The following is a 27,228-nucleotide window of genomic DNA, read 5'->3' on the forward strand; positions in this document are numbered from 1 at the left end:
ACGTAGAAAAAAGTGCAAAAACTTATGTTAAATTAAATTAGTGGGAGTGGTGTGGAGCTTAACCATTCTACGCCTCCACTGATGAATCTCCAGCACACACTTACCTCACAGAGTATTAAGAGGGAGACAATAGCAGTGTTCATATAAGGTAACATAGAGTGTGGCATAAAAAGTCATGTTATATTTAATTATTCTGAGTAGTGAGGAGGTCAAACTTTTCACGCCTCCAGTAGTGAAGCTCCACCACACAATTGTGAAATATTAACGGGTAAAGTCTCTCTGGTGATCATATAAAGCATAATGAAACAAAGTAGTATAGAAACTCACGTTAGATTTGATTACTTTGAGACGCACACACACACAATAATTCTTCCACATACTCGTACTGGCCTCTTCCTTCCACCCAACCATTCCTCTTCCACTGTTTCCATCCCCACCCAGCTATCCCCACACCCAGCCTGTCATCCTCTTGCCTAGTCATCCCTTTCTTTCCTGTCCTGCCTTATTCCCTATCCAAGTTATTCTCCACTCTGTCCTAGCCATCTCACAACCAGCCTGCCCTACACTACCTATCCATCCCTCGCTCGCCTGACCTTCCTCAACCTCTTGTGACGTCGCAGATCTCTAGATGGACGGTACTTGGAGCTGAATCCTGAGACGAATCATCTTGGCAGCGCGAGACTCAAGGGACGAGGCTGATATGATTGTGTGTGGCGTAAATGTACGTATGTAGCTTACCACAAATAGTTGTATAAGTATACAGGTCTTCTGCAGTTTATTCTTCCTATATACTGATGAGTCTTGCGCACCAGATAACAATATTGCTTCTCCTATCGCCGTTTCCTAGAGTGAGGGGTTGGCTCCTTGTACGAGTCTTCTCCAGTTCTTTCTGTCCATTGCATCTTCCTCTGTGACTCCCATCCTTTACAGTTCTACCACAATTTCTTCCCTCCATCTCACTCTGTCTCATTGTAAGCAGCAATGTTCCTGCGTCACCTCATCTTTGTTTTTGTGAGTCATGTTAATTACTCACAGGTTGGTTACGAGCTGAAACGCTCGAGCTGCTTCACTGCGTCACACACTGTTCATGCTCATCTCTATCAGCGTCCACGTCTCCTTTATTGACAGCATAACTCTTATTTCCATATAAAAAAAAAAAAAAAAAACTATATTAGTATGTAAAAGTATGATACATTCGTGTGAATACAATTTCTTGGACAGATATCACGCCGCTGCCTCTATGTATTTACAGAACAAGCCAGCGCCAAGTACACGAGTTGGGACGAAACGACACCGTGACGCAGTGGGCCTCTGGTCTCGTGGACAGTGATCTGCCGCAAGAGGAAGAATGCACGTGAGTTTTGTCCTGGCCAAGGAATTCCGGATAACGCAGGTGTTTGGGAGAGTGGATGATCAGACAGGACTGAGTAGATGCTGAGTCTCGGGAGTGAACTGTGTGGTGCAGGACTGTAGCGGTTATGCAGTCTCTTTATAACGAGAGACACATCGTGGAGGAGGCTGGCGAGTGCTCTCAACACACGTGACGGAGCGGCGCCATGGTAACTGTCACCGTGGCCAGGAAGTCTCTTGTGCTGAACACTACAATGTTGTGTTATCAAGACTGTTTATTGGTGCAGCGCATACAGTCGGATCACTAAGCGTGTTGTAGTGATGAAACTATGGAAACTATGGCGAATGATTATTGATCGTTGGAAAAAAGCATAGGTGTGATAATAATTCGGTGCTTGAGTTACACTAACACTCCATCACTACCGCCACCACGGCCATCACCACCATCACCACCGCCATAACCACCGCCGCTATTAAGAGTAAGTACATGATTCTTGTTCTCGTTAATAGTGATAGGAAGGAAATATCTCCATTTTTCCCCCGTATGCTGTGGAAGTGCTGCCTCAACACACCGCCGCCGCCGCTGTGAGAAGTACATGATTCTTGTTCATCTTTACAGCGTTGTGTTGGTGGGTGGCTGCGGCTGCGATAGGAAGTATTGTTACACCGTTATGATAGCGCTGGTTGTGCGAGTGAGGTAACAATTCCTAGTATTAAGGAAAGGTCACATTGTTTGCTACAGAAGACCAGACGGCATGGAAGTGGGGGGGGCGGTCTTTTGATGAATAAATAAAGACCAGGAAATTATATTTTTTACACGTATCGTTAAGCTGAAGTACCATGCTTAGTAGTAATCAAATTAAACAGTATAATATCAAATGAAAACCATAGATATACTCACCAGCACACACACCTACGGTACACTGAAGCCACAGAAAAGCTTATAAAGATACGGAAGAAGCAATGAAAAAACACAAGACCCGGAACCCCGGCTGCACTTCGCTCCCGGCTTCACATTCCCGGCTTAAACCAGCCAAGAATTGCACTTTTTTTTAATTATTATACAGAGAGAGAGAGAGAGAGAGAGAGAGAGAGAGAGAGAGAGAGAGTGTGTGTGTGTACGTAGTGTGTTTTACTTCTCATACTCATTTTCAGCATTTTTTTTTCTCCTGTCGCTAAAAATTATGACCGCGCTGCCAGGGACTTTGTACTTACTCTCACCATTTTTCAGTCCAGTTCACTAATACAAGAGTAAAGCCACATTTTCTCTCTTTAATCTCTTGTAATTGTCAACACCACAAGGATCTCTATTATTTCTTATTTAAGGCACATTTTCTCTCTTTAATCTCTTGTCAACACCAGAAGGATCTCCATTATTTCTTATTTAAGCCACATTTTCTCTCTTTAATCTCTTGTCAACACCAGAAAGATCTCCATTATTTCTTATTGAAGCCACATTTTTTCTCTTTAATCTCTAGTCAGCACCAGAAGGATCTCCATTATTTCTTATTTATCTTCCTATGAGTTGAATTAGTTCAGTGAAAGAATACCATGACACACCTGGAACTTTTTGTGGTTTCTGGAACTTTTTGTTTTGTTGTTTTTATGTGTAAACACGAAGGTAGTTTGGATTCTGGTTTATAATGATGGTAATAGCAGTAGTAGCAGTAGTTGTTGTTGTGGTATTAATGTTAGTAGTAGTAGTAGTAATCGCAGCAACAGCAATAGTAGCAGTGTACTTTCAATACATAACCTACTCAGCACCAGTACCAGTATAGTCCTTACCACCACCACCACCACCACCACCACCACTTCTACTATCCAGCATGTCAGTGGGCGGAGTTTTGGGGATTCACAAGGCACATAATACTCTTATATTTTAAAACATTTTCCCAACCCCTGGCATGTCTTGTGCGGCGTAAATTATGAAACAAGAGGGTCCGCGTGCTCCCCGTCCTGCCCTGCGGCTTAGCAAGGGGGAGAGGCGGCCTCCACTTAGACTCTGTTTTGATCTGTCCCTTAAAAACTGCTTGAGTAGCAGCTGGCGGGTCCGAGGCAGGCGGCAGTAACCCAAGACGGTACAAGGACACACCTGCCGGCCTGCGTTTTCTACTAAGAGATAAGGAAGAGTCGCTATGATTAAAAAACGAATTTAAAGATTGCTTATGGAGAGAAATGCGTGTGGCTGGCGTGTCATAAGCAGCGTGTGCGTTGCTTCAGTTCATGATCTCGACGTCTCACCTGGCAGGCCTCTGTGTTTTAGTCCGAGATGTAGAGGAGTCTCTGTGACCAATGAGCGAACCAAAAACATCGCTTATTCAAATCAGTGTGTGTAGCGTGTGTCAGAAGCTTTGTGTGTGTGTTGATTCTGTTCATGACGTTGTCACACCTGCCCGGCCTGTGTCTCTGGTAAGAGATAAACTAAAATTTTGATCGCTGATGCAACAGAGGAGTGTATTAGTGTCAGAAGCAGCGTGTGTTGATTCTGTTCATGATCTCGTTGTCACACCTGCTTTGCCTCCACCATAAGAGATGACGATGACTTGCTGTGATTAATGAATTAAATGAGCTAAAGAAGATCGCCTAGCGTGTGCCAAAGGCAACGTCTGTTGATTCTGTTCGTAATCTTGTTAGTCGGGAGCAGAGGCGAGGCAGGGATGAGTCTTTAGTTTATTCTGGTAGGACACACACCCACCCACTGCTGCCCTCATGAAATATGCATCGGTGTTAAAAATGCATCACATGTTGTGCTTTTCTCTCTGTCTCTCTTTGCTATTCTACATAAATGATGTCGATCTAAAAATTACTCCATTCAACGTCAAAAGTAATTATTTAAAGGATTGTTTGTTTGTTTATTCTGGACAGTAATTGTGTGCTGGTTTGGGGTCACTTTTGGCTGGGAGGGAGGGAGGACCTGAGAATGTGTGAGTTCACCTTTATATATATATATATATATATATATATATATATATATATACATATTTTGGAGGATTAAGTGTGTGTGTGTGTGTGTGTGTGTGTGTGTGTGTGTGTGTGTGTGTGTGTGTGTGTGTGTGTGTGTGTGTGTGTGTGTGTGTGTGTGTTAAGTCGTCTTGTTTTTAGTTTAAAATTTTGTAAAAAAATAAATAAATAAAAAGGGCGTAGGAGAAGAGAACGGAGGAGTAGAAAAACATGAGAGTAATGAGGTGAATAGAGATGCCATTGACCTCGACCATGCATTCTTCCCAAGCACGTGCACAGACACTCAAGACTTGACGTTTGTGTGTGCGTGTGGATGCGTGCGTGCGTGCGTATTAACCTACTTGTGTTGGCTAGATAACATCACCATGCAGGCAGCACGCACCATATGGAGTACTTTACTTAATGCCACGCAGATGAAGAGAACCGACACTCAGGAGTCCAGACAGGAGGCGACAGGGGGTGGGGAGTGACTGGCTTATGTAACGCAGGTGCTGTCTTGTGTGACGGAGGGAGAGGGAAGGGAGGTGCTGTCTTGAGTGACGAAGGGCGAGAGGAGGGAGGTAATTTTTATCGATGTGTTTTTTTCAAGGAAGTGCTGTGCTTTTGATTTTATTTGAAGTGAAGGATGAAAAGTGCACCGGAAGATTAAAATTTCAACACGAATAAAAACGTTAAAAAAATAAATAAATGAAAAATCACAGAATCACATCGGAACCATATTTCTAAACGTTTCGACCGAATTAACTAACTCAGTGGTCATTGAAAACAGTCCTAATGAGAGAGCAAAGCGTTTAAGAATGGAGATCTCGCTGAACGTGACAGGTGAATCGTGACACAGGGCTGCTGAAGTGTGGGGCGGCGAGGGGTTGTCACGTCACGGTGGCTGCGGCGGGGGAGTCAGCAGCGGTCCCTCGGCGGCAGGGAATCAGTAGCAGGGCTTGCAACACTTCCTTCATAATGCACGGAGAAAATCACTGAACTGTGCTACCCATTGTGTCCATTAAACACACGAGGTGGAGGCGACAGTGGCCTGAACATTGTGTCCCGGAGCTAACGAGGAAAGTTGTGTGTGTAAGTAAGTAAGTAAGTAAGTAAAGGTTTATTGCCCATTTGCATAAATACATTTGAGAAAGACATGTTTACAAAAGAAGAAAGATGGCAGAGACTGTCAAGCCGAAGCTTTGTGTGTGTGTGTGTGTGTGTGTGTGTGTGTGTGTGTGTGTGTGTGTGTGTGTGTGTGTGTGTGTGTGTGTGTGTGTGTACAGAGGGGAGCATGAAAATAAGTGGGTGTTAGTTGAGGATTATTTATTTATTTGCATGAGAGAGAGAGAGAGAGAGAGAGAGAGAGAGAGAGAGAGAGAGAGAGAGAGAGAGAGAGAGAGAGAGAGAGAGAGAGAATGACCTCACATCTACACCCACCCACCCACACACACACACACACAATCCTCCAATATATATATATATATATATATATATATATATATATATATATATATATATATATATATATATATATATATATATATATATATATATATATATATATATATATATATATATATATATATATTAATAAGAATATAAACCCATTAATTATAAAAGTGAGTCATTAAAGTAATAACAACAGCATGAGAAAGACGCGAGACGGAAAAATAAATATCAGAGCGTCACACTTTAGATCTCATTCTCGTTTCTGCGACTCCTAAAGGACTCCAGTGGCAGTTATCGGGGTTTGCAGAGTTTTTATGATTAATAATAGTTTAACAGGCTTTATTAATTTATTTAATTATATATTTATTTATTTATTTATTTATTTGAGGGAGAAGGCTTTCTTTTTTTTTTTTTTTTGGTACTAATGGCAGGCAGCAAGTCCGTCAGTTAGTCCGTCATTTAATCGTCACTCAGCCAGTCAGTCAGTCTGTTAGCCGGTCAGTCAGATAGGCAGCCGAACATACGTAGAGCGCCAGACGCCATGACTGAAAAGTTTAGGCAGAAATAATGTGTTCCGTATCGCTGCCAAATATAAATATGTTCATTAATTTTATTTTACAGGGAAGCTATTTTGCCATGGAAGTATTTAAAGTGAGGTCAAATAATATTCTCGTGAATAATTAAATCTGATCAAAACTGAGATTTTTGCAAATAACTTTTACATATTATTCGTGAAATAAAAACGGTGATCACACGGCCGGGGATCAGCGACACCCGCGCCTTTGACTCCACCAGGCTGAAATAAATGTGGTAGTGGTTTATTTTTAGAGGCTGCTAATTATAAGGTAAGGTAGAAAAATAAGGTACGCTGAGGTCATGCATGGAGTAATGAGTGTGAGTTAGTGTGGTAGTAATGAGTGGTCAATAATGAATAAATACATAAAATAAAAAAAATATAAACGCTAGCATGAGAGAAAGATGACACGGAAAGTTACGTGACATTTGTTTTTCTTTTGACGACAGAGAAATGACATTGTTTTGTTTACCACACAGAACCATTGTGAAGGACACTGACAAAACTAGAAGTGTGGGAAAGAGAAGCAGCCTGGATAGTTAACATGGCATTTGAGTTATTTCAGCTCGTGACGTGACCAGCACAGAGAAGCAATACAGTTCAGATTTACCACACAGAGAACCTTTACTGAAGCGATACTGAAAAAATATATATATATAAGTTTAAGAAAGAGATTAGAAGCAGAATTTTATGGCAGGCTTATGTTATTTCCATCACGGAGACGAAAATTAATATACCTTACTCATTATATACAGGTTACTGTTGTGAGAAAGACGCACAAATGCAAGAAAGAGACGAGACACGGAGAACTACGTGAGGGTTGTTTTTTTCCCCTTCACATGGCTTAGACTTGCCACTCTGGAAACCATCGTGGAAGGACAGAAAAAAATACATACGTGCAAGAAAAACAGAAGATAAAAATTACGTAAGATCTTAGTAATTACCACCACAGAAAGGCAATATAGATTAGAATTACCACACGCTCACAGAGAAAAGTCGTGAAAGAAACACACACACACACACACACACACACACACACACAATCTAAGAAAGAGATAATATGGACTTTGTTACAAGGTTCGGGGTTATCAATGTAGTTTATCTTCGCCTTCACTGAGGAAACATAAGAGACAGACGTGTAGTGTACGTAATTGTGTAGTCACCGCCGGACCTCACCAGACATGAATAAATCTGAAGCGTACATAAAAAAAAAAAAAAAAAACGGGATAAAGGAGGATTCCATGTCTTACAATAGCAGTTCCCGGGAGATTTGGTCGGTGGGAGGAGAAAATAAGGAACTCCTGTGTGTGACATTGTCTTAAGATTAAACAAAGTAATGGTCCAGACAACCTGTTGGGGAGGCGGCTATGCGGGGGGAGGGGAAGGGAGTGAGGGAGTGTGATAGAGAAAGGAAAACATTGCGAGGGAAGGGTAAGGAAATGTGACAGGGAAGGGAAACACAGAGTGGTGTTTGTGTCTCGCAGCGTCATGATTGGATGCGTGTAGGAAGAGTGGCGGTGGTGTTAGAATTATGATTGTGTTGCTGATGTTGGTGTTGATGGTGGTGCTAATGAGTGTGTTAAGGGTTGTTATGTTGTGGTATTGATGGCAGTAGTGGTGATTATGATAGTGTTATGCTTGTTATTATAACGTGTGGTAGTGGTGGTGGTGATGGTGGTATAATAATAATAATATTAATAATAATGATAATGATAATAATGATACTACTAATAATAATAATGTTAATAATAATAATAATAATAATAATAATAATAATAATAATAATAATAATAATAATAAAAACAACAGCAGCAACAACACTGGTAGCAGCAAAAGAATATTATAAGAACTAATAGTAATGTAACTTCCTAACATGGTCACCCTTCACCTAATTAGCACCAGTGAGTCTGTCAGGCCGCCAGGAGTCAGTCCCCACAGCACGCGTCACTGGCCCCCTGTACCGGCTGGCGTGCCCTGTGATCCACACACCTACTGTGTCCCCCTCTCAGGTTCCCTTCAAGAGTGTGTTAGGCCTCGTTAGCCTCCTCACTGCCTCTCTCCAGCGCTCTACGAAGGTTGTATCTGCTATGGGGCCTGTGTTACATGCTACCCTTACCTCTATTACCTCTGCCTTGTCCCTCTCCTCTACACAGGGGTTGATAGACACCGGCAGGGTGAAGAGGGGCAGTTATGAACGGGTCTGTCTTATTAAGCAGTGAAGGGATTGGCTGGATTAGTAGCGGGTAGCAGTGAGCGGAGTTAATTGTGTGTAAAGCCAATTGAGGGATAGATCAGAGGCACGTGGAGTGGGGCCGCTGTGGTGTGGGTGTTATGCATCGTTAGTGGTATTACTGTCTTGAAAGGCCAACTGAGCACCTCTTGCCCCGACGCGTCTGGACTGAGGCGGACGTGAATGGCTGCAGGTGATGGCTGGTGCTGTAATCCCTGGCGTGGACTGGCTACACGTGCCTGAACTCAGGTTATGCTTGTGTGGGAAGACTTGGAGACTGAGGCGTAGTTTGGAATTGTGACCTGTTGACTGTTGTTTTGGCTTCTTAAGCTCTTAGGTTCATAGTATAATTTCCAAATATGTAGTGAGGTTACAGGGATTTTTCCAAATAGTTATACTTCGTTGTTTATGTAGTGCCTCTGAAATAATGAGTTCTGGTGTGTGCAGTTTTATAGTCTTTTCCTAATAATTATTTTGCTCTGTACGTTTTTGTAAAGCCTGGAAAAAAGGAAGTTCTGCTGTGTATTTTTATAGGGTCCCTGGGATAGCCGTTATGCTGTATGCTTTTATTGTCTTCAAATATGATTTCTCCTGTGTGCATTTCTGTAAGGTCTCTGAAATAGCACATTGCGTCAGGGTTGTGTCCCAGGTGACGTCTGGCCAGCACAGGAGCAGATGGCAAGAGACGGAACGCTGGATTTCTTGTCAATGGTTTGTTTCCTTTGGGCGACAGCGGATCAGTTCACCTTCCCCTCCAGTAACGGATCACTGTGTACCTCTGCTAATGGCTTCTCCTCTCCCTCCGAGCTGCGTCTTCCAGTTGTCACCACCTGGGTTTCATTTGTCACCATCCTTAACCATCCTTAACTATCCCAAACTTCTCTATTTTCCGCCACTTTCTTTACACACACACTCACACACACACATACACACACACACTCTCTCTCTCTCTCTCTCTCTCTCTCTCTCTCTCTCTCTCTCTCTCTCTCTCTCTCTCTCTCTCTCTCTTCTACTTCATTAGAAAAGTAATTGCATCTAGGAACAGAAAAGTCATGGTCAGTCCTGTGATTCAGCAATATTTCTAACACAGTGATGGTTATTGGTATGTTATATTATGAAGAAGATCTCAAGGGAACTGACGATTATCAAGTATACAGTTAAGACACTTCAAATTTTGGATGATACATTGTTTTTATATTTTACCCTATAGGAGTCATAACTTTTGTCCTTCTTACACACTTCATAAAAATATGCTAGAAAGAGTAATATATTGTTGGATGTCTTGGTGCGCTTCCCTTCACGGTTGTGTAATGATGTCCTCTCATCCAGGGAGTTGCTCATCCTGTCATTAACCTCTTTAATCTCTCCTCGAGGCTCCTCTGCTTAACCTCAATAACCTCGCCTCCGTGGATGTGCTGTGACGAGTTTTCCGCCTCGTATTAAAAAGGTTCTCATTATCGTATATTTGAAAGCCTTACGCAACACATTACTGACGTGTTTTCTCTTTGTACTATTGAGGCTTTTCCACTTTTCTTTACTTTATCTCCATTCGCCTTGATTTTCGTTATTTATCAAGATTCGCGGGACTTCTGATTTCGCTTTTCATTTCGTTCTTGCCTAAGAAAAATAAAATTGATATAATTTGTCAGACTCTACGCAGATACTTTAGTTTTGTCTTATTTGTTTCAACAGTTTTCCTCCCAGTGCCTTTGTTCCAGACAGCTGTGTGATAATTGTGACTAGTTTCATCAATATTTCCCATCTGGATAACCTTGCACTCCACCACTCCTTCCCGGCATGTCAGTCAAATACTTCACGGGAAGGCAATGCACAAATGCACTCTGCTCTGCTTCTACCCCGGAACACTAAATTTGTTGTTTGTGCGGCAGAGCAAAAACACAGATGTCTATTTACATTAAAAGTTTGCCTCGTTGCTCCTCGCCAAAAATAGAAAATATTTTAACATAATGGAATTTCTGTTACATGTCGCATAAGAAATAACATTTTTGAATTTCTTATTCTTTTCATCCATCTTGAAAACATAAGAAATCAATGAGTTAATATTATCATTGCATAATATTAAGAAAAATAAGTTGGCAGAGAAAAGGTCCCTTGAAAGGTTTAACAGCGCAACATAAAGTAAGGAGCCTGCAAAAGGTCAGTCAGTCCACACAAGGCAGCTCTTGAGCACTTAATAAAGCTTACCACCTGCAATATTCATCCAGGAATTCATCTGACATCTTAAAGAAATCTAATGTCTATGGACTTTGCTGCACGACACTATTTGTAGACAGTTCCTTACAACTTCCTTTATTTTGTTATGGTCTCATGCTCTTATATCAGAATTGTGCACCAGCTTTAAGACCATATTCGTAAACACCCTTGCCAGCGTCCTGACTACTTCCAGACGTCTCCACCTGAAGTATCACGGATCTTTAAGGATGTTTTCATGGTTGTAGTGGCAGACTGACTAGCTCCCTACATTGTTAACAAGAAAAGCTCTCTGGAGAACCTGGCCAGTCATCTCTGAATACTGACTTTACTACCACAAGTGCTTCATGGATCTCCCCACCTTCGCAGTCTGGGTGTTGTGGATATGTAATGTACCGTACCATGTTTCATTTTGTACCTCCATTTATTGTACGCTTGACAACCCTGTAATCCTCAGTCTGGCTGGTGCTTCCGAGGTAGTTACGCGCTCAGGGTCTGCCACGGCATTGTTCCTTTGTTCCTGGCCTTAATATAGAAACCACAGTCTGCACGTGTTTCTGTAAAGAATCTACAACTTACTGGCTGTCCTGTTCCGACACCTACCCCACTGTGTATCCGCTCATTCCTTCCTTACACTTGTGCTTGAATGGGGCAGGTAATTGCTGCTGCTCAGTCTGTAGGGATGTGCTTCACTTCCTCTCTCCAAATACACGAACATCTGTCAGGCAAATTGTACCTACCTCTTATTCTCAGGTTTCGGAATATCTACTCTAGTGCTCTCTCTCTCTCTCTCTCTCTCTCTCTCTCTCTCTCTCTCTCTCTCTCTCTCTCTCTCTCTCTCTCTCTCTCTCTCTCTCTCTCTCTCTCTCTCTCTCTCTCTCTCTCTCTCTCTCTCATATCCTTTTTCCGTGTGTTCCGTGTCTGTCAAAATTTTTCCACATGTATTCTTTCTTTCTTTCTTTTTCTTTATTTCTTTCTCTTTTTCTCAGCTCAATTACATCTCCGTGTGTCTCCTCTGCGCCTCGATTGCTTCCGCGTCGTCCTGTGCTTCAGTCTGAGTCATGCACAATCTCCCGTTCTCAGTGTTGTCGTTTTCTCCCTTGCTGCCCCACCTGTCCCACCTGTCCTCCTTGCTCCTTTGTTTTCAGTTATACCTCTTGCGCTTCTTCCTTTGCATTTTACCTTAGCTTTTTTTCTTGAATGCTGGGTACGTGATTCTCATTATGACTCTCTCTCTCTCTCTCTCTCTCTCTCTCTCTCTCTCTCTCTCTCTCTCTCTCTCTCTCTCTCTCTCTCATTTTTTAATCGTCTATCTTTTAAAAAATTTACTTTTTTATTTTTGTTCCTTTTATGTTTTTCTGAGTCTTTTACTACTTTTTTTTGACTCGATTGTTTTATTGTTTTAATCTCCACTAATTGTTAGCACTTTTGGTTTTAAGATATTTCAAAATCGTGCTAGATTTTGTCGAGAGAGAGAGAGAGAGAGAGAGAGAGAGAGAGAGAGAGAGAGAGAGAGAGAGAGAGAGAGAGAGAGAGAGAGAGAGAGAGAAAGTAGTAGTAGTAGTAGTAGTAGAAGTAGTAGTAGTAGTAGTAGTAGTAGTAATTTCCTCTAGTTCCTTGGCTATGATGAATATATCTAAACAATTTCCTGGTACTCCTAATTTCATTTAAGTCATTATAAACAGATAAAAGACAAAAGTATTGCAATAGGTAATCAAATTTCAGTAATTTCAATTCAGTGAACAAAAACTGTGTGGAATCATGTTTTCTTTTGAATGTAATGGTTCTTAAAATCTTTTTCTGCATTACAATAATTTCTTTTACAACTGAAGGCCATGTACAACCCCATAATGATAAACAATATATAAAATGAGGATAACATAGTGAGTAATATAGATTTTTCAAGGCAGTAGTAGTAATATAGATTTTTCAAGGCAGTAGTAGTAGCAGTAGCAATGCCAGTGGTGGTAATGTAGTGGGCATTTTTTTATTGGATTTTTGTTGCCCTTGGCCATTGTCCTTCCTACATAAAAAAAAAGTAGAAGTAGTAGTAGTAGTAGTAGTAGTAGTAGTAATAGTAGTAGTAGTAGTAATAGTAACAGTAGTAGTAGTGGAGCATCATTCTCATCCCTGTTCCCGTAATGCATAAAGTAGATAAACTCAAGAAAATTAAAACTGAATTTGTATGCATGGGATGTATTCCGCCATGGAGATGATTTTCATATCCGACACACACACACACACACACACACACACACACACACACACACACACACACACACACACACACACACACACACGTGTATGCGTCACAAGTAGGAATGATAACATGTATAACTTTTCTCTCTTTCCCTTTCATTTATTTTGTATCGTTTTGCTTCACTTCATCTTCTGTTATTTTATCAAGTGTAACTAAAATAAATGCATGTGAATAAGGAGGAAAATAATGACCTCCATCTTTCTCTCTGTTCACTTCACTCAACTTTCTCTTCCTTTTTGAAATGTAGGAATTTAAAAATGAAAGAGTATATCACTCTATTGTTTACTTCTTTTTGAAATGTAGGTATCTGAAAATTAATCCATCAAGTCTAAGGAGGAAAATAATAACATACACCTTTCTCCCTTCACTGAAAACATAAGTATATTTTTGTTCTTTCTTCCTTCCATCTTTTTCTTCACTCCATTTTCTATTCCCTCTTGAAGTGTATCTAAAAAAAAAAATTGCACATGTCTGGGTTAGAAAATATAAACAGAAATATACCGTCCTCCCTTGTCTCATTTTAATTTTTCGCTTCACTCCTATTCTGTTTGGAAATGTATCTAAAAACAAGTGCTTATTGTGTCTAAGGAAAAAAAAAATAACAAAGTGCATCTTAGAAGAAAATAGCATCTTTCTCTTTTACTTATTATCATCTTTCTGCTTTACTCCACCTCTTCTTCCCTTACCTTTTATAAATGTATCTAGAATTGAACACTCATGCCTAAGGAAGAAAACAATAACGAAAAGTTCATCTCTGAAAAAAAAAAATAATAATATCATACAATCTTCTCCCTTTACTTATTTTCATCTTTTCGCTTCAGTTCACCTTCCCTTGCCTTGCCTTTTAGAAATGTGTGCAGGTCGTGGGAAGTAAAGTATATCTGTGCGGTCAGTTTCATCCTGAGTTTAGCAGCAGCATCGCCTTCCTTTTTGCTTCCATTTATTGTTTTGCCTTAGCCGGTGCAAGTGCGTGCGGCGGTCAGAGCGGATCAGGAGGCTTTCCACTGAATGGCGGGGTCGGGTATATGAACCCCGCTGGTCGCCTCGCCTCGCTTTGTTGAGGAGTAAGAGACGTCTAGAGAGCTGAGTCCAGTCGAGTCCAGCCCTCCAGGATCTGTCTTGCTCTCAGGACGTGCTGCAACGCTGCTTTTTCTATTTTTATTAGCAGTATGTTTGGTCAGTGTTTATAGGGTTCGGTTAGAGGTCTTGGGGAAGAAAACATATTAAGTCGTTCTGATCAAGGAAAGATATCTTTTCTCATTTTTCACTCATTTACTTTTGCTTTCTGCTTCCTGCTGATCAAAAACTATAGACGCAAGCAAATAAAGAGATGGCAACATTTGTCTAGCACTCAAACCATACAGTGTTCAAGTGTGCTGGAGCCTAAGCTGGAATGAATAATACCACGGAAAATTTGAGATCTCTTGATGAAATCACGGCGAAAAAGATTTTGTTGGCAATGGTACAACCCTATAGTACTTGAACTCTGAACGAAGCAAAGCCCCATTCGCTTCACTCGAGCAGGCAAGAGGAACTCAAATGTCAAGATTTAAAAAAAAGGAAGAGCGAAGAAGAGCAGAGTGGGAGAATGGGAGGGAAGAACAAATGAGAGGAAGAAATAAAATATTGGGAGAGGGAAGAGTGAAAGGTCAATTTTCAGGGTCAGGTTCTGGGTTGGTTTAGTGTGGTGCTAACGAGTCGGTGCGTGGAGAGCTGTGCGGGGCTTGTGTTCCAGGCATCCCGCTGCGGTGTGAGGGGAGGAGCCCGCCACCGCGCTAGTAACTGAAATGAAAAAAAAAAAATGAATTGTGAAGGATACTGTGAAGCGGTGAGGTTGGGTACTAACGAAAAAGAAAAAAAAAATATTGCAAAATTGGCAGGAATGTACCGAGAGTTCTTTCTAATAAAATGAAGTAAAAGAGAATGCAATATAGATGCGGTGAGGCTTGCACGCAAATGAATGGACCAAAAAAATATATATAAAAAAAAAACCTGCCTAATGTTAAATGAATTATGGAAAGAGTATCACCAATAAAAGGAACTAAAAGAAAATGTAACATTGATGTGGTGAGGGGTGCACGATAACAGATGAACTATTGTAACATTGATGTGGTGAGGATGTGGTGAGGGTGCACGATAACAGGTGAACTATAGTAACATTGATGTGGTGAGGATGTGGTGAGGGTGCACGATAACAGATGAACTGTAAAGAATGTATTATGTTACGTGAAGTGGGACAAGAATTCTCACCAATAAAGCGAGATAAAAGAAAATGTATTATGGATGTGGCGAGGGTGTGCACTGATAGGTGGACAAAAAGAATACTTAATGATGAATAAGATGTGGCAGGAGTCCACACAAAATAAGACGAACTGAAGGAGAATCTACTATGGCTGCGTGAGTGCACACTTACAGGTGAATTAAAGGAATGTGTTAATATAAAAATGTGACACAATTTCTTAAAAAGGAAACGTAGAATATGTGACGTTGGATGTACATTAATGAAAGGACTTACAAATGAATATAACGCAAGAAAAGTTGTGTAGGAAGTTTTCACGAATAATTCAAGTCAAAGAAAATGTGTTGTGAGAAATGCTGTTCGGGTGTGTACAATAAACGGGCTAAGGGAATACATAATATTGCTAAAAAAATGTAAGTAAATCAATGAATAAAATAAATAAACTAATAAAGTAAATTGCTTTTATTTCTTTATGAAGAATTATTGATATCTCTGAGTGAAGTAATGAAAGAAAATGCAGACTGATTCAGAAAAAAAAGAATAATAGTCTGAGAAAAAGCCATTAGTCACGTAAAGAGTTTTTGTTTATTTACGTTTATAAACATTCATGACTGAAATACTGATAGATGTGACTGGAGAGAGAGAGAGAGAGAGAGAGAGAGAGAGAGAGAGAGAGAGAGAGAGAGAGAGAGAGAGAGAGAGAGAGAGAGAGAGAGAGAGATTCAGCCTTTCTCTCACTTCTCTCTCACTCCACGCACGTCACAATTGCGTCACCACTCTCCCTTGACGTCACAGCCTCTCCCTCTCCCTCGTCTCCCTCCACTGCAGAGCTTCCCAACGCTGGAAACTGCCGCGGGTCTTACGTGAGAGAGAGAGAGAGAGAGAGAGAGAGAGAGAGAGAGAGAGAGAGAGAGAGAGAGAGAGAGAGAGAGAGAGTGAGAGTGCACCAGCAACAACTAAAACATGAAGATGAAGAATATGAATAAGAATAACAAGAACAAGAACAACAAAAACAACAACAACAATAATGATAGTAATAATAATAATAATTATTATTATAATAATAATAATAATAATCATAATAATAATAATAATAATAATGGTAATGGCAGTAATATTTCACAGATAATTAAGAAGACGTGGAGTGAAAACAGTGGACGGCTTAATGCGGCGCGTAATGTTTTTCTAAATTTGCTGAACGTAATAAATTTCTCGCCTCCTGTCTCTCTCTCTCTCTCTCTCTCTCTCTCTCTCTCTCTCTCTCTCTCTCTCTCTCTCTCTCTCTCTCTAGACTACCAGAACAAGAGAGAGAGAGAGAGAGAGAGAGAGAGAGAGAGAGAGAGAGAGAGAGAGAGAGAGAGAGAGAGAGAGAGAGAGAAGTACATGAATGCAAAAAGGCATGAAATTAAAGACGACAGGAACAAATTAATAAGGACAAATAAAGGAACTGAATTTCATACTCGCATTCTGAAATTGTTTGTTCTCCTAGTGACTGTTTTCAAAGGTCACAAATAGTCAGTTGGATTCTTGTTGATGTTTTCCTCATTAATGGTACTGAAACCCTGTTAACCCTTTGACTGCCATTGGTACACCTTTCCCTAATTACCAATCACTCTGAGGCATCTTTACTTGTTCTACAGCCACATCCAATCCTTTGAACTGGGAAGAAATTGAGAAATGTATTCTTTTTTCATCGCTAACTTTGTCGTAGACGCTTATAAAGACTTGACGCATTGCTTCTGGTGCTGCTGACTGTTGTGTGTGGCAGTGGAAGGGTTAGTCTGTCGCCACAATCATGAAACGATCCTTGAAAACGTCAGTAACTTCCTCTAATTCCTCGCGATTACGTATCATTACAACAGTGAAAGTGTCCTTGAAACGCTATTTAAAATTCCCTTAGAGATTTTATTCTCTTAAAATTTCATTCCGATCATGAAAGTATTTTTGAAGACTTTAATATCTACAACTGCAGTACCTTCGAAAATCACAATAATTTAAACTACAGTCCTTTAATTGATGAAAGCACCTTTGAAACCTCCAATAATTTGTACTGGAGCTTGTTAAACTACAAATGGAATCATGAAAACCTCAATGAATTCGACTTAAACCTGTTAAATTACCACTGGAATCATGAAAAACCCAATAACTTCCAGTTGAACGTTAAAACCACGAGAATCATAAAAAAAAGAAAAATGAAAACTCCCAATAACTTCCATTAGAGCCTTTAAAACTACCCCTGATAAAAAAAAACAAAAAAAAAAACACTCCAGTACCCTTCAGTACAGTACTGTCTGTCAAAGCATTCCAGATAAGACGCTTGGGGAAATGGTGTGTGTGTGTGTGTGTGTGTGTGTGTGTGTGTGTGTGTGTGTGTGTGTGTGTGTGTGTAGGTGTGTGTGTGTGTGTGTGTGTGTATGTGTGTGTAGGTGTGAAGAAATAAAATCACTATGTTCATTTTGTTCACAGGGAGATTATAACCACTGCGGAGAATAGTGAAGTGTATGAAGTGTTTATGCAAAGTGTGCCTCATAAAATGACACTTTACGAAGGCCTGTGCAAAATTTAGTTAGTTTGAGTAAGATCCAAAATTTTCAGTCCCTCCACAAATTAGGAAAGAGATTTATGGATTGATTAAAAATGCTTATTAATTGCTCTCTCTCTCTCTCTCTCTCTCTCTCTCTCTCTCTCTCTCTCTCTCTCTCTCTCTCTCTCTCTCTCTCTCTCTCTCTCTCTCTCTCTCTCTCTCTCTCTCTCTCTCTCTCTCCTAATTAAAGTGACTAGGCCAATTATTTAATTAAAAATGGCGGGAAGGCGAGGAGGAAGAGGAGGAGGAGGAGGAGGAGGTGGAGGTGGAGGTGGAGGTGGAGGAGGAGGAGGAGGAGGAGGAGGAGGAGGAGGAGGAGGAGGAGGAGGAGGAGGAGAAGGAGGAGGAAGAAGAAGAGGAGCTGTATTAGTAATAGCAACAGGAGGAGGAGGAAGAGGAAGATGAGGAGGAAGAAGAATAGTAGATAATAAAGCAAGAAAGGAGGAAAGGAATAAAGATAGAGAAATAGATGAATCAGATTTTCCTCTTATAAGTTTTGTGCTCTTTTTCTTTTTTCTCTTCTCTTTCCTTCATTCCCTTCTCCTCTCTGCTTCCTTCTCCCATTACTTTCCTTTTTTTTCTTCCAGCTGCTTTCTTTCCTCCTGTCCTTCCTTTTAACCCTTCTTCTTCATATTCACTTCCTATCAAGTTTTTTCCCCCGTTTTAATTTTTATTTCCTCTCTATTTCCTAATCTCTTTCTTTACTTTTTCTCTTTTTTTCCTATGATTTCATTTTTTTTTTCTTTCAGCTCTTTATCTGGTAGAATTTCGTCTGTTTCTCAATTCTGTTAATCTCTCTCTCTCTCTCTCTCTCTCTCTCTCTCTCTCTCTCTCTCTCTCTCTCTCTCTCTCTCTCTCTCTCTCTCTCTCTCTCTCTCTCAATTTTCCACCCGAATTTTGCTAGTGGTAGGAAATGGACAGAAAGAGAGAGAGAGAGAGAGAGAGAGAGAGAGAGAGAGAGAGAGAGAGAGAGAGAGAGAGAGAGAGAGAGAGAGAGAGAGAGAGAGAGAGCATGTACAATCATTTCCCTTTTCACAGTGTGTGTGTGTGTGTGTGTGTTTGCTCTCTTTCCTGCGTAGGACCACAGCCTACGCACACACACACACACACACACACACACACACACACACACACACACACACACACACACACACACACACACACACACACACACACACACACACATACACACACACACTGAATGAGGGAAACACGAAAAGTCTATTTTATCTCAAAGGAATTTGAGTGAAAACTGAAAGCAAGATACGAGAAGAGAGAGAGAGAGAGAGAGAGAGAGAGAGAGAGAGAGAGAGAGAGAGAGAGAGAGAGAGAGATGCAAGGAGGAGAGAATGAGATAAAGATAGGAGTGAAGAGCAGAAGGAAAGAAAGGAAGGAGGGAAAGGAAGAAATGAAGAGAACGAAAGAAGGAAGGAAGGAAAGAAGGAAAGAAAATGAGAGAGAAGAAAGGAAAGGAAGGAAGAAAGGTGTAAAGAACAAGAAATGAAAGGAAAGGAAGGAAAGAAGGAGGGAAGACGAAAAGACAAGAATGAAGTGCAGGAAGAAAAAAAGAAAGAAGGAAGGAAGGGAGGAAAAGAAGAAAAGGAAGCTGAAAAAAAGTTGAAAAAGAAGAAAACCGAAAGAGAGAGAAGGAGAGAGATAAAGAAAGAAAGAAGGTGAAAAGGAAAGGAGGAAGAAAGAAAGGCGAAAGGAAAGGAAAGGAGGAAGAAAAGAAGAAAGGAAGGAAAAGAGGACAAGAGATACAGGAAAAAGAGGCGAGGAGGAGGCAAAAATGAGTGGTGGTGTAAAATATCACATCCTCTGGGGCTTCAAAACGAACTCGTATGCTCAGAAAAAGATCACATATTTCCCACCATCTCTCTCTCTCTCTCTCTCTCCTCTCTCTCTCTCTCTCTCTCTCTCTCTCTCTCTCTCTCTCTCTCTCTCTCTCTCTCCTCTCTCTCTCTCTCTCTCTCTCTTTCTCTCTCTCTCTTTCTCTTTATTCTAAACAATTAAACACACATGTTCATTGTGGCCTCTGCTAAAGTTATCTTTGTGGTGTATAACTATTTTAAAAGCATTACTGTGTGTGGTATAATAAATATTAATATTTTGCTAAGATGTATAGGCACATGTATGTAACCAGTGATTAAATCAATGTATAAGTAATAAGCAAATAAATAGATTAATAAACTAGAAAATGATATGGTTATGTATGTACAGTACTTACAATAGAGGTCATGTGCATCTATATGGCAAGTTCACCGGAGGTCAGACACGACCATATTTTTGTGTCTTTCTTATGGAGGGTTGAGAGTCTGAAGGCGTAACCACTTGTGTGTGGACACTTTCATCTGCTGTGTGGACAGACGTCGTACGTCCACCACAGCCGTGAGGGTGTTCCACCACACTACAGTGGCGGAGGAGAAGGCCCGTTGGTGGGTGCTGGAGCGAGACCCTGGCACCTCCAAGAGGAGATCGTTGCTCAATACCGTTCTCGTATTGCGCTCAGATCTCCTCCAGGTAGCCCTCAGGTCTGCTAGGTGAGGAACATTCTGGATTCTGCGCCTTATGAAGCACTGTCAGCGCTGCAACTTTCCGGCGATGATCCAGAGTGTCCCTCAGCACCGGCCCATCCTTCTGTATCTGCTGCTGCTGCTGCTGTTGTCGCTGCCGCCACGGTTGCTGGCGAGGCTGCGTCTGTCTGGCGCCACTGATGAGGCGCTCTGCCCTCCTTTGCACTTTGTCCAGCAAGTTGAGATGACATCGGGCACTGGACATCCACGTGAGCGGCGCGTACTCCATGATGGGCCTGACTTGAGCCTTGTACAGGGTCAGGAGGCCATCGGAGTCAAGGAGGTGCCTCAGACGCCTCAACAGTGTCACCTTCTGAGACACTTTTCGGGCCACGTCCTCGAGGTGACGGTCGAAGAGCAGCCGCGACTCCACCTCCACGCCAAGGATGTTTACGCTGTCCTGCAGAGGAATGCTGTTGTCTCCCATCTTCAGCCTTCCACGCACCTCACGCGCGTCCTCGTGAGAGCGGGGGACACCACCATGGCCTGAGTCTTTTCGGGGGCAAACTTGACTTGCCACCGGTCGCCCCCCCCAGGCCATGATGTCTGAGAGCAGTGCATTGACCTCCTCTCTCTCTCTCACTCTCTCTCTCTCTCCTCCTCTCTCTCTCTCTCTCTCTCTCTCTCTCTCTCTCTCTCTCTCTCTCTCTCTCTTAATCTTTACCTTATCATTTTTCTCTTTCCCCACTCTTCTTTCTTCTTAATATCTCCTTTCTCATTCCTTCCTCTTTCACTCTCCCCTCGCTTGCTCTCTTCTAGTTATCATTCCTCTCATTTTTCCATTTCTAATTCTCTTCCTCTTAGCATCCTCCTCTCTCATTCCCTTCCCTTCGCTCTCCCCCCCGCCTGTTGTGCTCTGACCCACTTCCCATCGCCGCGGGAAGACACAGGACACGGAGATACGCTCAACATTCTTGACCTTTTCCTGACCTCTAATCCTTCTGCTTATGCCGTCAGCCTTTCTTCTTCGTTGGGCTCCTCCCATCACAAGCTCATATTTTTATCTTGTCCTATCGCTCCAATCCCTCCTCAGGATCCCCCTAAGCGAAGGTGCCTCTGGCGTTTTGCCTCTGCTAGTTGGAGGGACCTGAGGAGGTATTTTGCTGATTTTCCTTAGAATGACTACTGCTTCCGTGTCAGAGACCCGTCTTTGTGTGCTGAGCGCATAACAGAGGTGATAGTGTCTGGCATGGAGGCATACATTCCTCACTCTTTTTCTCGTCCTAAACCTTCTAAACCTTGGTTTAACACAGCTTGTTCTCGTGCTATACATGATAGAGAGGTGGCCCACAAAAGGTACTTAAGCCTTCCATCACCAGAATCTCATGCACTTTATATTTCTGCCCGGAACCATGCCAAGTCTGTTCTGCAACTAGCCAAAAACTCCTTCATTAACAGAAAATGGTCAAAACCTTTCAAGATCTAACTCCCCTCGTGATTTTCTGGCATCTAGCCAAAAATATCTCCAATATCTTTGCTTCTTCTTCTTCTTCCCTCCTCTATTTCAACCAGATGGCACCACTGCTATCACATCTATTTCTAAAGCTGAACTCTTCGCTCAAACCTTTGCTAAAAACTCTACCCCTTGTACGATTCTGGGCTTGTTCCTCCTTCTCCTCCACCCTCTGGCTACTTCATGCCACGTATTAAAATTCTTCGCAATGATGTTTTCCATGCCCTCGCTGGCCTAAAACCCTCGGAAGGCTTATGGACCTGATGGGGTCCCTCCTATTGTTCTCCGAAATTGTGCCTCCGTGTTTGCAACCTTGCCTAGTCAAACTCTTTCAACTCCGTCTGTCAACATCTACCTTTCCTTCTTGCTGGAAGTTTGCCTATATTCCACCTGTTCCTAAAAGGGGTGACCGTTCTAATCCCTCAAACTACCGTCCTATTGCATTAGTTTCCTGCCTATCTAAAGTTTTTGAATCTATCCTCAACAGGAAGAATCTTAAACATCTATCACTTCACAACCTTCTATCTGATCGCCAGTATGGGTTCCGTCAAGGCCGCTCTACTGGTGATCTTCTGGCTTTCCTTACTGAGTCTTGGTCATCCTCTTTTAGAGATTTTGGTGAAACTTTTGCTGTTGCCTTGGACATATCAAAAGCTTTTGATAGAGTCTGGCACAAAGCTTTCATTTCCAAACTACCCTCCTACGGTTTCTATCCTTCTCTCTGTAACTTCACCTCAAGTTTCCTTTCTGACCGTTCTATTACTGCTGTGGTAGACGGTCACTGTTCTTCTCCTAAATCTATTAACAGTGGTGTTCCTCAGGATTCTGCCCTGTCACCCACTCTCTTCTTATTATTCATTAATGATCTTCTAAACCAAACTTCTTGTCCTATCCACTCCTACAGTGTTGATACCACCCTGCACTTATTCACGTCTTTTCATAGACGTCCAACCCTTCAGGAGGTAAACATATCTATCACGCAGGGAAGCCACAGAACGCTTGACTTCTGATCTTTCTAAAATTTCTGATTGGGGCAGAGCAAACTTGGTATTGTTCAATGCCTCCAAAAACTCAATTCTTCCATCTATCAACTCGACACAACCTTCCAGACAACTATCCCCTCTTCTTCAATGACACTCAACTGTCCCCCTCTTCTACACTGAACATCCTCGGTCTGTCCTTTACTTATAATCTGAACTGTAAACTTCACATCTCATTTCTAGGTAAAACAGCTTCTATGAAGTTAGGTGTTCTGAGACTTCTCCGCCAATTTTTTTTCACACCCCCAGCTTCTAACTCTGTACAAGGGGCCTTATCCGTCCATGTATGGAGTATGCTTCACATGTCTGGGGGGTTCCACTCATACTGCTTTTTTTAGACAGGGTGGAATCAAAAGCTTTTCGTCTCATCAACTCCTCTCCTCTAACTGACTGTCTTCAGCCTCTCTCTCACCGCCGATGTGTTGCATATCTAGCTGTCTTCTATCGCTTTTTTCATGCTAACCTGCTCTTCTGATCTTGCTATCTGGATGCCTCCCCCTCCTTCCGCGGGCCCTCGCTGCACAAGACTTTCTTCTTTCTCTCTCACCCCTATTCTGTCCACCTCTCTAACGCAAGAGTTAACCAGTATTCTCAATCATTCATCCCTTTCTCTGGTAAACTCTGGAACTCACTGCCTGCTTCTGTATTTCCGTCTCTCTATGACTTGAATTCCTTCAAGAGGGAGGTTTCAAGACACTTATTCATCAATTTTTGACCACTGCTTTGACCCTTTTATGGGGACTTGCCCATTTCAGTGGGCATTTTTTTTTATTAGATTTTTGTTGGCCCTTGGCCAGTTGCCCTTCCTACTTTAAAAAAAAAAATGTATAGGCGACATCATTAATATATGCAATGTTAATACTTGTGAAATGATTATAATTTATCATTGAAAAACCAAAGTGTACTCGCTACACAGCAAACCATTCAGGCAAATCTTAACGAGTGTTTGCTGTCAGTGAGGCGAGAGTGAAGTGTCGCCTTTCTTCACGCCTCAGCGAGCCCTCACTCTGGCCTCCTGCCGGGTAGTGTGTGTTGCCTCATAGGAAAGCATACTCGCCTCACACATGACACCTTCGCCACCAGATCATGTGTTCGTTTATCTGTCTGTCTGTCTCTAATATCAGTTGACAAGCACGTGGATGCAATTTAATTACTGATTTATTTTTATATCTTTACTTCGGTCCACACCACCCGGCCATCATAAGTCTCCGGAGGATGGTCGCCACCCTTCATGTACAGCGCTGGTGGAATACATGCCTTGTCCTTGCCTGCTAGTTTGTCAATGTTCTCGCAAGAAAAATATATCACACAATGTATATCACACCAAAGTATATATCATTTTATCTAAATTATCATTTTATCTAAATGAGACGTTGATCAAACATTTAATGGCAATGATGCAGACGTTGTAATGAAGATGAACACAAACAACCACGTGACTGCGTGACGCGAGTGGCACACAACAAACAATAACAACACACAACTCGCTCAGTGGGCGTGGTCTTAAGAGTATGATCACTCGGGAACGAAGACACCAAAACGCCTGTAACATAATTCCTTTTTACTTATAGAACTACTAAGATACTCTCATGTATAACACAACTCTTTATTTTTTCCCACCATCATGGCGACTCCTACAACCAGCCCTCAGAGTCCCCATCTGGGGAGGGGGACCATAAATGTCCCCAGGTCGGACTGCCTTTCTGTCGACGACCCGAAGTGTCTTGACACACCACCCCCCCCCCCTCAACTTTTTTCTTCATTAACTTGTGCAACATTCGCGGTCTAAGATCTAATTTTCAATCTGTAGAACACCACCTCTCCTCTTCTAAACTTCATTTTCTTTTCCTCACTGAAACTCAGGTGTCTGAGGCAACTGACAGTAGCCCTCTTTTCTGTTCACTCCTACTTTCTCTATCCTTATTTTCGATCCAAAGCTGGATGATGCGTTTATGTGTGAAACGACTTAATCTGCTCTTATGCCCACGCTCTTGAATCTTCAGAGTTTTCCACCATCTGGCTACGACTACAGAGTCACTCTCAAACTAAATTCATCTGTGCTATATACCTCTCACCTAACTCCTCTGTTTATAAGAAATTCTTTGACTACTTAACTTCCAAAGTGGAGCACATTCTGACTCTCTTCCCTTTTTTACAGATCTCCGTTCTTGGAGACTTCAATGTTCACCACCAGCTTTGGCTTTCCTCCCTCTTCACTGACCATCCTAGTGAACTAGCCTTCAACTTTGCTATCCTCCATGACCTAGAGCAATTGGTGCAACACCCTACTCGTATTCCTGACCGTCTTGGAGATACGCTCAACATTCTTGACCTTTTCCTGACCTCTAATCCTTCTGCTTATGCTGTCACCCTTTCTTTTCCGTTGGGCTCCTCCCATCACAATCTCGTATCTGTATTTTGTCCTATCGCTCCAATCCCTCCTCAGGATCCCTCTAAGCGTAGGTGCCTCTGGCATTTTGCCTCTGCAAGTTGGGGGGACCTGAGGAGGTATTTTTCTGATTTTCCTTGGAATGACTACTGCTTCCGTGTTAGAGACCCGTCTTTGTGTGCTGAGCGCATAACAGAGGTGATAGTGTCTTGCATGGAGGCGTACATTCCTCACTCTTTTTCTCGTCCTAAACCTTCCAAACCTTGGTTTAACACAGCTTGTCCTCGTGCTATACATGATAGAGAGGTGGCCCACAAATGGTACTTAAGCCTTCCATCACCAGAATCTTATGCACTTTATATTTCTGCCCGGAACCATGCCAAGTCTGTTCTCCAGCTAGCTAAAAACTCCTTCATTAACAGAAAGTGTCAAAACCTTTCAAGATCTAACTCCCCCTCGTGACTTCTGGCATCTAGCCAAAAATATCTCCAATAACTTTGCTTCTTCTTCTTTCCCTCCTCTATTTCAACCAGATGGCACCACTGCTATCACATCTATTTCTAAAGCTGAACTCTTCGCTCAAACCTTTGCTAAAAACTCTTCCTTGGACGATTCAGGTCTTGTTCCTCCCTCTCCTCCACCCTCCGACTACTTCATGCTGCCTATTAAAATTCTTCGCAATGATGTTTTCATATCATGTGTGTTTTCGCACACACACCACACACACACACACACACACACCAAAGCGTACCCCACCAACCACCACCACCACCACCACCGTCACCACAACAACACCAAAACATCCTCCCTTTCTCGTGGTGGTGATAAATCTAAAGGGTAAGGGAAGGGAAAGGAGAGAGGGAAGGAAGGAGGAAGGAAGGAAGGAAGGAAGGAAGAGCAGGGGGGGAGAAAAAGGAAAGGAGTGGAGGGGTAAAAGTGTGGATACACGAATGGGAAAGAGGGAAGGCAAGTGACAACCAACACCGTGGGGGAAGGGAACGTGGATAAGAGTGAACACTAGAGAGGAGAGAGAGAGAGAGAGAGAGAGAGGAGAGAGAGAGAGAGAGAGAGAGAGAGAGAGAGAGAGAGAGAGAGAGACTGCCCACGTGTAGACCAGACCACTTCCTTTAGCTTCTCTCCTATAATAGTAACTATAATATTAATAATTATAATAATACCGCTACTACTACTACTACTACTACTACTACTACTACTACTACTACTACTACTACTACTACTACTACTAAACTACTACTACTACTACTACTACTACTACTACTACTACTACTACTACTACTACTACTACTACTACTAACTACTAACTAGCAATAATCTGTGCACTGTTTTTTTTTTTTTTACATACACAAAACAGAAAATACCACAAAAAAAATAAAATAGTTAAACTTTTCATGAATATATAATTCATATAACTGAAATTATTATTATTATTATTATTATTATTATTATTATTATTATTATTATTATTATTATTATTATTATTACTATTATTATTATTATTATTACTATTATTATTATTATTATTATTATTATTATTATTATTATTTATTATTATTATTATTATTATTATTATTATTATTATTGTTGTTGTTGTTGTTTTTGATGATGTTGGTGATGGTAGTGGTGATGATGGTAGTATTCATCTTAAAAGAACGTTGGTTTAAAGGTTCCTGAGCCCTGACTGGCCAGCCAGCAGCCAATAACGAGAGAGCATTATCCTGCCATGTGTAGAAATGTGTAGAAATAAATAAAGAAAGAGATGAACCAGTACAACTAATAAGTACACAAAAAAATAAGTGATTAATTAAATATATATCAATAAACAAACGAAAAATAAATGGAAGAAAAGTATTGAAGAAGAAAAAGAAGAAGAAGAAGAAGAAGTAAAATTCCTTTACGTGCTTATAATAAAAAT

At 41.5% G+C, this 27,228-nt stretch overlaps 1 long non-coding RNA gene across 3 annotated transcripts in view; it reads left to right on the top strand.

Moving 5' to 3' along the window:
- Positions 1 to 384: 384 nt before the first annotated feature.
- The window catches only part of LOC135096736 (uncharacterized), a 152,992-nt gene continuing 126,148 nt past the window's right edge, over positions 385 to 27,228 (top strand). For 2 of the 3 annotated variants that reach the window (XR_010264981.1, XR_010264980.1), the window contains exons 1-2: positions 385 to 721; positions 1,253 to 1,829. This is a non-coding gene — a long non-coding RNA (uncharacterized LOC135096736). The remainder of the gene's footprint in view (positions 722 to 1,252; positions 1,830 to 27,228) is intronic. The other variant, XR_010264979.1, reaches the window with a different exon arrangement.

This window comes from Scylla paramamosain, unplaced genomic scaffold (assembly GCF_035594125.1).
Source record: "Scylla paramamosain isolate STU-SP2022 unplaced genomic scaffold, ASM3559412v1 Contig6, whole genome shotgun sequence".
NCBI lineage: Eukaryota > Metazoa > Arthropoda > Malacostraca > Decapoda > Portunidae > Scylla > Scylla paramamosain.